This window comes from Choloepus didactylus, chromosome 16 (genome assembly GCF_015220235.1).
Source record: "Choloepus didactylus isolate mChoDid1 chromosome 16, mChoDid1.pri, whole genome shotgun sequence".
NCBI classification, from domain to species: domain Eukaryota; kingdom Metazoa; phylum Chordata; class Mammalia; order Pilosa; family Megalonychidae; genus Choloepus; species Choloepus didactylus.
In genome coordinates, this window is record NC_051322.1 from 36,407,184 (window position 1) to 36,419,237 (window position 12,054).

Sequence of the window (12,054 nt, forward strand, 5' to 3'; positions counted from 1 at the left end):
TTCACTGATTACCTACTATCTCACAGGCATAGAGCTAGACTTTGATATATACAAAGAAGAATAAAACACAATGTGTATTCTCAATGTGTTTTCAACCCAGTAATAATATATATATATGTGCATATTGTACTTATTAAACAAACAGAGGATGATAAATTGGCTGTGTATTAGTTTTCTATTGCTGCTGTGAAAAATTAGCACAAACTTTGTGGCTTAAAACAACCAAATGTATTATCTTGCAGTTCTGGAGAGCACAAGACTAGCACAGGCCTCACTAAGTTAAAATCACAGTCTCAGCAACTCTGCTCCTTTCCAGGTAGCAGAGGTGGCCCTCATTGTTTGGATCATGGCCTCCTTCCCCTGTCTTCAAACCTAGCAAGGTTGGGTTGAGTTCTCCTCACATCATGTTACTCTGACTCTCTCTTCTATCTGCATTTTACCCTTCTAAAGACCCTTGTGATTACATTAGGCCCACCTGGACAATCCAGGATACTCTCCCTATTTTAAAGTCAGCTGATTAGCAACCATAATTCCACCTGCAACCTTAATTTCCCAGCATCATGTAACAGAACATTCACAAGTTCTGATGATTAGGACACAGACATCTTTGGGGGGCCACTACTCTACCACAAGCAGAATATCAGTATCTATTTTAAATTTAGAGTCAACAATGGACTTTGGGCTTTCTTTTCATATAAGCTAATCTCGGACAAACAGTAAAGAAATTAACATTCAGCTGTTTCAGACAAAATCTTTACTCATCCATACATGAGATACTGAAAGTAACCTCATGGTATACTTTCACAAATATGGGCGGGTACATTTATTCTCCTGGGATTGATGATGTAACATGCTCACAGCAGTCTTAAGAAATGTAGGGTCACCCCAAAGGAAATATAACAAAAAAATTGGTCAAATAGTCTAACCACAAATGAACAAAATAAAAGGAACAAATGTGCCCTGTGTTAGTTGTAGTACATTCATTCCTATGTAATAATTTGAAGATTATTGCCAAAAGGTCACTCTTACCCAAATGCTTACCCTAAGGCAAGGAACTTCCAACTACTTGAAAGGTTTTTTTGTTTTGTTTTGTTTTGTTTTGTTTGTTTGTTTTAGTTAAGACATGTCCAAGAATGCCTCATTAACACAAAAACGTCTAAAAAAGATAATGCATAATCATTGTCTGCAGTTAATACAACCAAAGGAAATATTTTAATGTAGGTTAAAAAAATAGAGTATCAGCTGGGGTTCAACCACAGAAATAAAACTAGGAGATTCATATTAAAAGATCTATTGCAAGGAATTGGCTAGACATGTCCAAAATTTGTAGGGTAGACAATCAGGAAGGGAAATCTTGGAACCCTTAGGCACTGGCTGAAGCTGCTGTCCACCCACAGGTTTAACTTCTTCTTCCTGAGGCAAACCTCAGCTCTGCTCTTAAGGCTTCCCAACAGATTGAATTATACCCACTCAGAGTATCTAGCATAATCTCCCTTGTTTAAGTCATTTGATTACGGAGCTTAATCACATCTGCAAAATACCTTCACAGCAAACCTAGATTAGCATTTCATTGAATAACTGGGGACTGAAGTCTAGCCAAAATGACACATAAAAATGACCATCGCAAGTGCCAAAGCCAGGCTCTAGAGGAACTGTCTTCAAGGAAGAATTATTTCAATATAAGAAAAAAAAGGAATTGAGAGTACCTCTTAGGCCCAGTTGTGCTCCATCCACCCCTGAGTCTGCTGGGAGCCAGAGAGTCACGAGCAGAATAGGAGCCTAAGACATGGGTAGTAAAAGGGACCAGAGAATTTTAACCCCTCCCAAATTACAAAAGTTTAAACAAATAAGAGATGAGTAAAGGTACTGGAAGAACCCATTTGAAAGAATACAGGTGTGACAACACTAGTATCAATTACAGTGGCTCCTGCCGCTGTGTGCTGACCAGGTCTACTCTTCAGCACTTAGCTACTCATTCCCTGAGCTGACTGGAGTGCTGCTTGCTGCAAGCTCACAAAGGAAGCCATCCATCTCCAGGGGATGCCCCTCCCTGGAGCAGCCCACATCCAGTGACTGGTCACAGGAGAGGGCAGGTGGTTAAAAGGACAGGCCTCATCGCCTCCATCTGGGACAGCTCTGAAGGGCCATGCCAGTTTCAGGTGGTCTGCTGGGGATCTGCTGAGACCTCAGTCACAACTGCATCACAGTTCAACTTCTTTCTGTTTCCAACCCTGCTTCCTTCACTCCCTTACCAGCATTGTTCCTGAAAGTGTTCCAAGGTAACACTCTTGGACGCAAATCTTTATCTCCAAGGCTGTTTTGTTTGTTTGTTTGTTTGAGAAATCCAACCTGTGATGTCAATCAAAGCCAAATTTAAGAAAAATGTTTTAAGTAAAAAAAGGAGGATTATTTTATATTGATGAAGGATACAATCCAAAATACAGATATAATAGTTAAAATGTTTATGCATCAACAGACATTCTACGGAACTCTAGAAAAAAATGTTTCAATGGAAAACTATGCACTGTCTCTAGCACATCGTTTCAGCCTGATTCTAGCCCCATTCATTGTCTTTGAGCTATTTGGCAACTTTTTGTAAGATGCAGGTAGCCGATAGGTACGTGTATGCTGTCTTGTCTAGCAGAGATTTTAATTGACTTTTTCCCCACTGTGGAGAAAAAAGAATTTTGTCTCCATTTCCAATATATCTCAACATTGCTTTACTTTATATAAATTTGTACTGCTTTGATTTTTCTTTCAAACTGGTTATAGTACCTGCCTGGTTCTCCCCCATCATATGAGTAAAATAAATTATTTAATATGTGCTCATTTTATGTCTGTATGAGAGTCATGATTTTACCTTTTTCTGAAAATTATATTTTAACAGTTTTAAAGGTTTTCAACTGAGGTGCCCAATGGCACCAGAGCCAGATAAAATTCATCATCAGAGAAATGCAATTCATGAATGGTTTAAGCCTAAGTACATCTTTTCTTGGCTCCCAGAAATGAATCCAAAATATCAGCAGAACTTTCCTGACTCTGTTTTTCTCCTCTCCACTAATTTTGTTTTTGATTTGTTCTTCGTTTGCTACATCTGATAAGTTATGCGCCACTGGGAATGATCAGACAATTTAGTGATTTCTGTAAATGGATTAATGGTTTATAAAGATCTGTTCTCTGTTGGATGAGAGATGATAGAGAATCTGGTATGTTAACTCCTTTTTGTTTGTTTGTCTGTTTTGAGCTCAGATCAATTAAGAATTTGTACCCAAGGGGAACAATACAGCTCCTTGATATAAAGTTTGAATTTGTGTTTAATCTTGACCCATTGCTGATATTTTAGAATTAAAGTTATTAGCTCTATTTGTGTCTGTATGTTTGTCTATGTGTCTGTAATTCAGAAAGGACTTTGTTTATGTAATACTTTTCTATCTCTGGATGTTATTAATAAATTAGATGTAATATTTCTATAAGGAGTTCTCTTTTGATTGGCTTATAGAGATAAATAATTTCTTATATAAATTGAATATTCCTAAAATTTCCCCAAAATAAGGAAATTAAACTTTCAGTATTTTCAAAGTGTTAAATTTAAAATATTCTTGTTGAAACTAACTTAGAAATATGTTTAGAATTCAGATTCACAAAATGAGTCAATTATGACTGGCAGATGAAACTAGTTTAATAGTTTTTGGTTTAATTAAAAAACAACTATGATTTATCAGTGTTAAATATAATGCAATCTTACATTTTTATTTACCTGATTATGTTCTTCCTAAACTCCTACAGGTTTACCATCAAATAAGTTAACATTACCTCCACTTAATGTTTAACAATAAAATTTACTTTTGTTTAACAAAATCGATTCATTATTCTGATAAAATTTTATTTCAGTGTTGATTGTGTTTTGTAGTATGCCAGATTTAAGATAATTTCTGAGGGCTTAAGGTAACTTAAAACCTTAGAATTATGTTGATTTGAGTTAATTAATGGATATTCACTAGATACTTAGATCATTTCTAAGATAGGATACTGAAACATTGATTACTGAGTTATAATTTTAAGTTTATGTGCTTTTGCTTCTTATTTTTATATGCCATAGAGAAATTACATATTTAAGTCTCCTAATGAACATGTTCATTTTTGTTACTTTGAGAAATTGTATAAAGCAGGGCTGTAGAAAGTTGCTCTGTGTTTTCATGAGCTCTGCTATGCTGCAAGGATACTGCTGTGGAACATTTGTGGTTGTCCACCCACAGTTTTCTCTGTGAAATTGAAGTTATTTTGTTTTAACAAGTCTACTAAGGAGCAATAGTTACAGGAAAATGCAACTGTATACATCTAGTTTTCAAGGAAAAGAGTATGGTGTTTATTTCATTGGTTAATATGAAGATAGCAACGATGAACATACTGCATGTTAATAACATCTTAGTAACAAAACAAGATGAATTCTGACAATGTGGACACCCTGATCAGTTCTGAAATAAAATGTCAATTTGTTCCAGAATATAAAAGGGAATAAAGGAACACCAAATTTGGAAACAAATTTTATTTGCCTTGATTTATAATATCTGAGCCCCTGATTATTTGAGAAAACAAAGTTTTCTCACTGAAAAAAGAACTAAGGTCCTTTGTAGTCATGTTACCTTCTGTGTTTATTTTTTGAAAACTTTTATTGTCACTTTCAAATGAACAGCCAAATATTTCTCCGGCATGTTCTGATTTCTTTCTATTGTGGTTTGAAGCTGCATGTACTCCAAAAAAAACATGTTCATAAATTTAATCCATTCCTGTGGGTATGAACCCATTGTAAGTAAGACATTTTGATGAGTTTACTACAGTTAAAGTGTGACCCACCTCGATCAGGATGGGTCTTAATCCTATCACTGGAATCCTTTATAAGAGACTGAAAGTCAGACAAAGAGAAAGCCATGGAAGCAAGAAGTTGAAAAGGAACCCAGAGGGAAGGAAGAGACCAGGAGACACCGCCATGTGCCTTGACATGTGACAGAGGAACAAAGGATCACCAGCAGCCAGCTCCAGAACACCACAGTCTTTGGGGAGAATGCATATCTTAATGTGGGCTTTCTTTTAGCCCCAACACCATAAGCTAATCAATTCCCATTGTTTAAGTCAACTCATTTCATGCTATTCACTTGAGCAGCCTACTAAACTAAAACACTATTTTATATATTACAATCTTTACAATCTTCTAACAACTTTTGATTTTTGCCTTCTCAAAATGGAATCTTTTTTTTTTTTTTTTTGGTACCAAATCACTTTATTTGAAGGAATGGTACAAATGAAAGAACTTGGTGGATGTTGGTACAACTTATAGAACAGGTAAAGGTAAACCCAACATGCATGCAACTGCCGTGGTGACCATGGAAGTCACCCTGTGGCCCTGGGGAAGACGGTGTAAGGCTTAGCTCTCATCATCACTGTTTCCCACAGTGTGATTGTCAAAAGAGATGCTCTGCCAAGCCAGAATCCAGGGAGCCCATCTTGTGCAAGTTATGTAGTCACCCAGTTCTTTGATGGACTTCACCTGCTCATTCAGATAATGGGGCTCAAGGAAGTCACACAAGTGGGGGTCGTTTTTGTCAGTGGCCAGTTTGTGCAGGTCCAGTAATGACTGATTCACCCTTTTTTCCAAGAGTAATGCACACTCCATTGCATTCAGCCCACTCTCCCAGTCGTCTCGTTCCGGTTTCTTGATATCCTGAAGGAAGATTTGGCCACCGTGCTGGTTTTGCAGCTTCATAAGTTTCTCTGCATGTTCCCTCTCCTCATGAGATTGGTGAAGAAAATATTTGGCAAAGTTCTTCAAAGCCACATCATCATGGTCAAAGTAGTAGGACATGGACAGGTAGACATCAGAGGCGCAGAGCTCCAGGTTGATCTGGCGGTTGATGGCGGCCTCTGAGTCCTGGTTGTAGTTCTGGCGCACCTGCGATGGGGCCCTGGTCGTCATGGTGGCGGCTGAGGAGGGAAGGAGGCGGCGGCTGCGCGGCATTGGAACGGCGGCAGAGGGCTGCCCGGAGTGGCGGCCAAAGGAGGGTGAGCGCCGGGTTCCGTTCAAGCACTGTTGAAGCAGGAAACCCCGGCTACTCTCCGCGAAAATGTCTAAAAATGGAATCTTATAAAAGGAAATAAAATAAAACTTTCAAGATATCTTTGCACAAATAACTATCTTTAAGGTATTCCAAAAGACCCTGGAAAATCACACAGAAAGATTCTTTCACCTTATAGAAACAGAGGTGCTAGAAATAATTAGATTTATTTGGTGTGTTGCTGTTGATGAATTGCATGGGAAGAGTTGTCACATCAGAAGAGATGCTAAGCCTTCCCTAGGTTACATTTGTATGGTGAAATGTTATTAATATAAATATTTCAGAAACTGTAGGCTATTGGAAATTAAAACCAAAAATTTTGTAAATGTTTATTTCATTGGTTCATTTGAAGATAGCAGTGATGAACATACCGCATGGGATGTTCCTAGAGAATTGTCAGTATCCTGGCACTCCCTGACATGCTTCTATTTATCAGAGTCCTCATGCTACTTTGCCTGCTATTAGACAATGATGATACAAATTATCAGTCATAATTTCAGTTGGAGTTTTAAATGTTATCTTGATTGTATCTCTGCTTCTTCAATTTGAATACAGCATATTCTAAGCTAGTGACTTTCCATTGGGGATTCACATCACTTACTATGGAGTTTTATTAATAAAGAGATGTTTAGGACCTATTCCAGACTTAATGAATTTCTTTACTTACTATATTTTAAAGTATATTCTTACTGTATAATTGGTGTATTATGGCATATTATGTACAACATGAACATTTTGTCAGGATGATTATATATTACACCTCAAGACTGTTTTCTCTGTGAAGATTATGTTTCATCTATTTAAAAAAAAATAGATGTAGTGTTCATTGTCTTCTTTGAAATAGGATTAAATGTTATGCATATAATTATTTTGCCTAAAATGATTTTTGAATTGACTTTGTTATCTTGTTTTACATTCCAAACAAACAAATTTCCTTATCAGTTACATTATTCTTGTAATAAACTCTCATCAGATCTTCAACATTTGATAATTAGCAGTAATAAATTATCACAGCCATTTTAAGTTTTATGTCATTTACAGAGTTTTTGTTTTTCCATTTTACTCTATTGCTTCCCTAAAAGCTCTTGCAATCAGCTAAAGGCCAGAATGTTTATCTTCAACAAAGAAGGTGTCTCAAAGTGCCACAGAAAATCACTTTACCAGATACTTTTGAATACAGCCTTCTGATAGCATCACTTAAACAACTTTGGACCAAGACAGTATTTCCAGTGCTCTAGTGAAGAAACAAACGGGTTCATGAGACTGCTAATCCAAGATGCAGTATAACAAGAATTAATTGCATAGGATTGAATGAACTGATGAGGGACAATTGCAGTGTCATTTGGAAATTGTTGATATTGTTTTAATGTTCTATTTTCTGGGTATATAAGGAAGCCTTTTCTCTTTCCTCTTAACCTATCTATAGCTTATTATAATTTAGTAGAGTCTGCTTTGTAAACTGAAATGAAACATGGTTATAAATGATATTTTATTCTCCCTGCCTGACACCTCTGGAATTGGGAAATCTTACTGAATATTCTTATTTTCATCACAATATGGTTTTTTGCACAGGTTCAATAAGAATTTATCCTCCTTTTTTGTGGGACATAATTGGAAATATTGGTTATTCAGTTAAGGCCTTGATTGGAATGTCATATTAAGAATGGTGCTGATTGCTCCCAAGGAAGAGTTGGAGTAGGGGCTGCAGTCCTCAATCCTGCTCCAAAAACTTGCTCCAAAAACAGTAGACAGTAAGAAATTGTCTGAAACAACTGTTCTTGGGCTCTGGAGGCCAGGGGAACATTGTACAGCATCCAGGAAGAGCAGTAAAAAGAGGCTGAGACACTGAAAGAACTGTGAGTAAAGCCCTCAGCAGCAACTGCCAGCCCCCAACCCCCACTCCCAGAGAAGGAACAGAGGAAAGGAAGCTTTCTCCTGGAGATGAAACAATTGCACAAATAGTGCAATCTTAAAAATTGTACCACATACACAAGGCAAGAATCAGACAAAGAAGAGCTGAAAAAATCTGTTCAGTTAAACATGAGCCATTCTGAAGGTCTGGAATAAGTTGAATCAAGTGTCAAAGAAGAGCCTAAACACAAAGCCAATCAACAAAAAAACCCTAGGCAAGCAAGAGAAACTGACCTTCAGAGTAAACCCATCAAGATAATCAGATGCCTAGACATCAGCAAAAAATTACAAGCCATACAAAGAAAAAGAAGATATGGGCCATTTTAAAGAACAAATTAAAACTTCAGGGGAGACACATAATTTGGAACAACTAACCAAAGAATTTGAAATAAATCTCCTAAATCAATTCAAGGAGATGAAGGAAAATATGGCTAAAGAGATAAAGGATGTTAAGAAGACACTGGGCAAGCATAAAGACTTTGAAATAATGAAACGAAACTTAACAGAACTTGTGGGAATGAAAGGCACAATAGTAGAGATTTAAAATACACTAGCGGTATACCATTGCAGATTGGAATAGGTAGAGGAAAGAATCCATGAATTAGAAGATAGGAGAATTGAAATCTCACAGACAGAATAACAGATAAAGAATGGAAAAATAGAGCAGGGTCTCAGGAAATTGAATGACAGCATGAAGCACACAAACATACACATCATGGATGTCCCAGAAGGAGAAGAAAAGGGAAAAGGGACAGAAAGAATATATGAGGAAATAATGGCCCAAAATTTCCAAACTCTTATGAAAGACATAAATATAAATGTCCAAGAAGCACAACATACTCGAAACAGAGTAGTGGATCTCCATACGCAAAAAGAATGAAAGAGGACTCCTAACTCACACCTCATACAAAAATTAACTCAAAATGGATCAAAGTCCTTTGAAGCACAAAAGTTTTTATTTTGAGGAGGTCTCATTTATCTTTTTCTTCTTTTGTTGCTTTTCCTTTTGATGTAAAGCCTAAGAAACCACTGCCTACCACAAAACCTTGAAGAGCTTCTCTACATTTTCTTCTAGAAGTTTTATGGTCCTAGTTCTTAAATTTAGGTCTTAGTTCTGTGAATATTTTAAACTCTTCCTCATTTTTGCAAGACAGTTTTGCTGCATAAAGAATTCTTGGCTGGCAGTTTTTCCTCTTACTGTATGTTTAATATGTCATGCCACTGCTTTTCACCTCTGTAGTTTCTGATGAGAAAACGGCACTTACTCTGTGCCAATTTGAATGTATTATGTCTCCCAAAACACCATTATCTTCGATGTAATCTTGTGTGGGCAGATGTTTCAGTGTTGATTGGATTGTAATTCTTTGAGTTTTTCCGTGGAGATGTGTCCCACCCAACTGTGGGTGATGACTCTGATTGGATGATTTCCAGGGAGGTGTTGCCCCACCCATTCAGGGTGGGTCTAAATTAAATCACTGGAGCCATATAAATGAGCTGACAAACAGAAGGAACTCAGTACAGCTGAGAGTGACACTCTGAAGAGGAGCTACAGCCAAGAGGGGCACTTTGAAGAAAGCACAGGAGCTGAGAGAGGAGCTTCAGCTTACAGAGACACTTTGGAGATGGCCTTTGAAAGCAGACTTTTGCTTCAGAGAAGCTAAGAAAGGATGGGCACCCCAGGAGCAACTGAGAGTGACATTTTGGAGAGAAGCTGAAGCCTAGAGAGGAACGTCCTCTGTCTGTCTTGCTTAAAAGTCTTCAACTGATTGATTGGATTAAATCCAGCCAACTGCATTCTCTCATTGTGGAAGACATGTCCTTCATTGAGTCATCAGTCACAGCTGCAGCCAACTGACTGATGATTTAATAAACCAGCCTGTTGGTTTATTAATCAGCCACAAACGTCCTCGCAGCAATGGTTAGGCCAGTGCTTGCTTGACCAGACAGCTGGGTACCATCACCTGGCCAAGTTGACACATGAACCTAACCATCACATACTCTTATTGCAGTTCCCTTATATGTGATGAATCACTTTTCTCTTGCTGATTTCAGGATTCTCCTTACTGTTGGTATTTGACATTCTGATTAGTATGTGTCTCAGATTAGGCCTACTAGGACTTTGTCAAGATAGGAAAGGCAACCTGGGAGAAAATATTTGAAAACCACGTATCCAATAAGGTTTTCATATCCAGAATATATAAAGAAATCCTATGACTCAACAATAAAAGACAAACAACTCAATTTAAAAATGGGCAAAAGTCTTGAAGAGACATTTTTCCAAAGAGGAAATACAAATGGCTAAAAAGCACAGGAAAAGATGCTTGACAGTACTAGCTACTTGGGAAACACAAATCAAAACCACAATGAGATATCATTTCACACCCACTAGAATGACCACTATTAAAAAAATAGAAAACTAAAAGTGTTAGAGAGGATGTGGAGAAATAGGAACACCCACTCACTGCTTGTGGTAATGTAAAATGGTGCAGCCACTGTGGAAAACAATCTGGCAGTTCCTCAGGAAACTAAATATAGACTTGCCATATGATCCAGCAATTCTGCTGCTAGGTATATACCCAGAAGTACCCAAAGCAGGACTTGAATGGATATTTGCACACTAATGTTCACAGCGACATTTTTCACAATTGCCAAAAGATGGAAGCAATCCAAGTGTCATCAACTGATGAATTCTTCAACAAAATGTGGTGTATATATATACGATGGAGTATTATTAAGCTATAAGAAGGAATGAAGTCCTGATGCATGTGACAACATGGATGAACCTTGAGGACATCATGTTGAGTGAAATAAGCCAGACACAAAAGGATAAATATTTTATGATCTCACTGATATGAACTATTTATAATAAGCAAACTCATAGAGTTAGAATCTAAAATATAGATTACCAGGGGATAGAATGGGGATAGAAAAAGGGGAGCTAATTCTTAGTTTGCACAGAATTTCTATTTAGGTTGATTGTAAAGGTTTGGAAAAGGATGGTGGTGATAGTATTACATTATTATGAGTGTAATTAACAGTGTTGAATTGCAACCTAATTAAAAAATAAAAACAATAATTTTTCAAAAACATTATGCTAAGTGAAAGAAACCAGACACATAGTACCACATATTGTATGAATCCATTTATATACAATGTAAACATAAATGAGTTTATAGAGACAGAATTAGATCAGTGGTTATGTAGGGTTGGGGAAGGAGAGAGGGATTAAGATGTGACTGCTAAGGGGTATGGGGCTTTTCTTTTTGTAATAATGAAAATCTCCTAAAATTGATTGTGGTGATGAATGCACAATTCTGTGATTATACTAAAAGCCAGTGATTGTACATTTTGAATGGATTGTAATGGTATGTGAATATATCTCAATAAAACTGCTTAAAAATAAAAAGAATGGTGTGCATTTAATTATATATGACCAGGCACTTTTAAGGAAATAAGTTTCAATTTATAGAGTCAATGCTCACAAAGCCATCCTGGGAAAACTGACCTAGTACCTGGCTTATAGTTTACTCTTTACAGATGAGTAAAGAAACCCACTTCTTTGCAGGCTTAGAATCCTTAGGATATTTTGAGGCCTTTCAGAAGACAGAAATTCAACCAATTGATGGAGAAATCTGGTGGCAAATTTTTGACTTGGCTTCCTGGCCTCAAGTGGTTTTAAAAGTTCAATTTGTGATTCCTTACTAAAACTTTCAGCAAAGAAAACTTAAGGCTCATACAACAAATTAACACTCTTGCTACACCTATATAAATAATCAAGCTAAATGTAATGAAAACAATCTTACTTTGTGTTCTAGTTTGCTAATGCTGCCTTTAAGCAAAATACCAGAAATGTATTGGAATAGCTAGAAGTAAATACCTGAATGTATTGGAATAGCTAGAAGTAAATACCTGAAACTACCAAACTCCAACCCAGCAGTCTGGACTCCTGAAGACAATTATATAATAATGTAGATTACAAGGGGTGACAGTGTGATTGTGAAGACCTTGTGGATCACACCCCCTTTATCTAGTG

The 12,054-nt window shown here is 36.9% G+C and overlaps 1 pseudogene; it reads right to left on the minus strand.

Annotated features, from left to right (window-relative positions):
• Positions 1-5,459: 5,459 nt before the first annotated feature.
• LOC119511545 lies at positions 5,460-5,971 on the minus strand (annotated as a pseudogene).
• Positions 5,972-12,054: the final 6,083 nt, after the last annotated feature.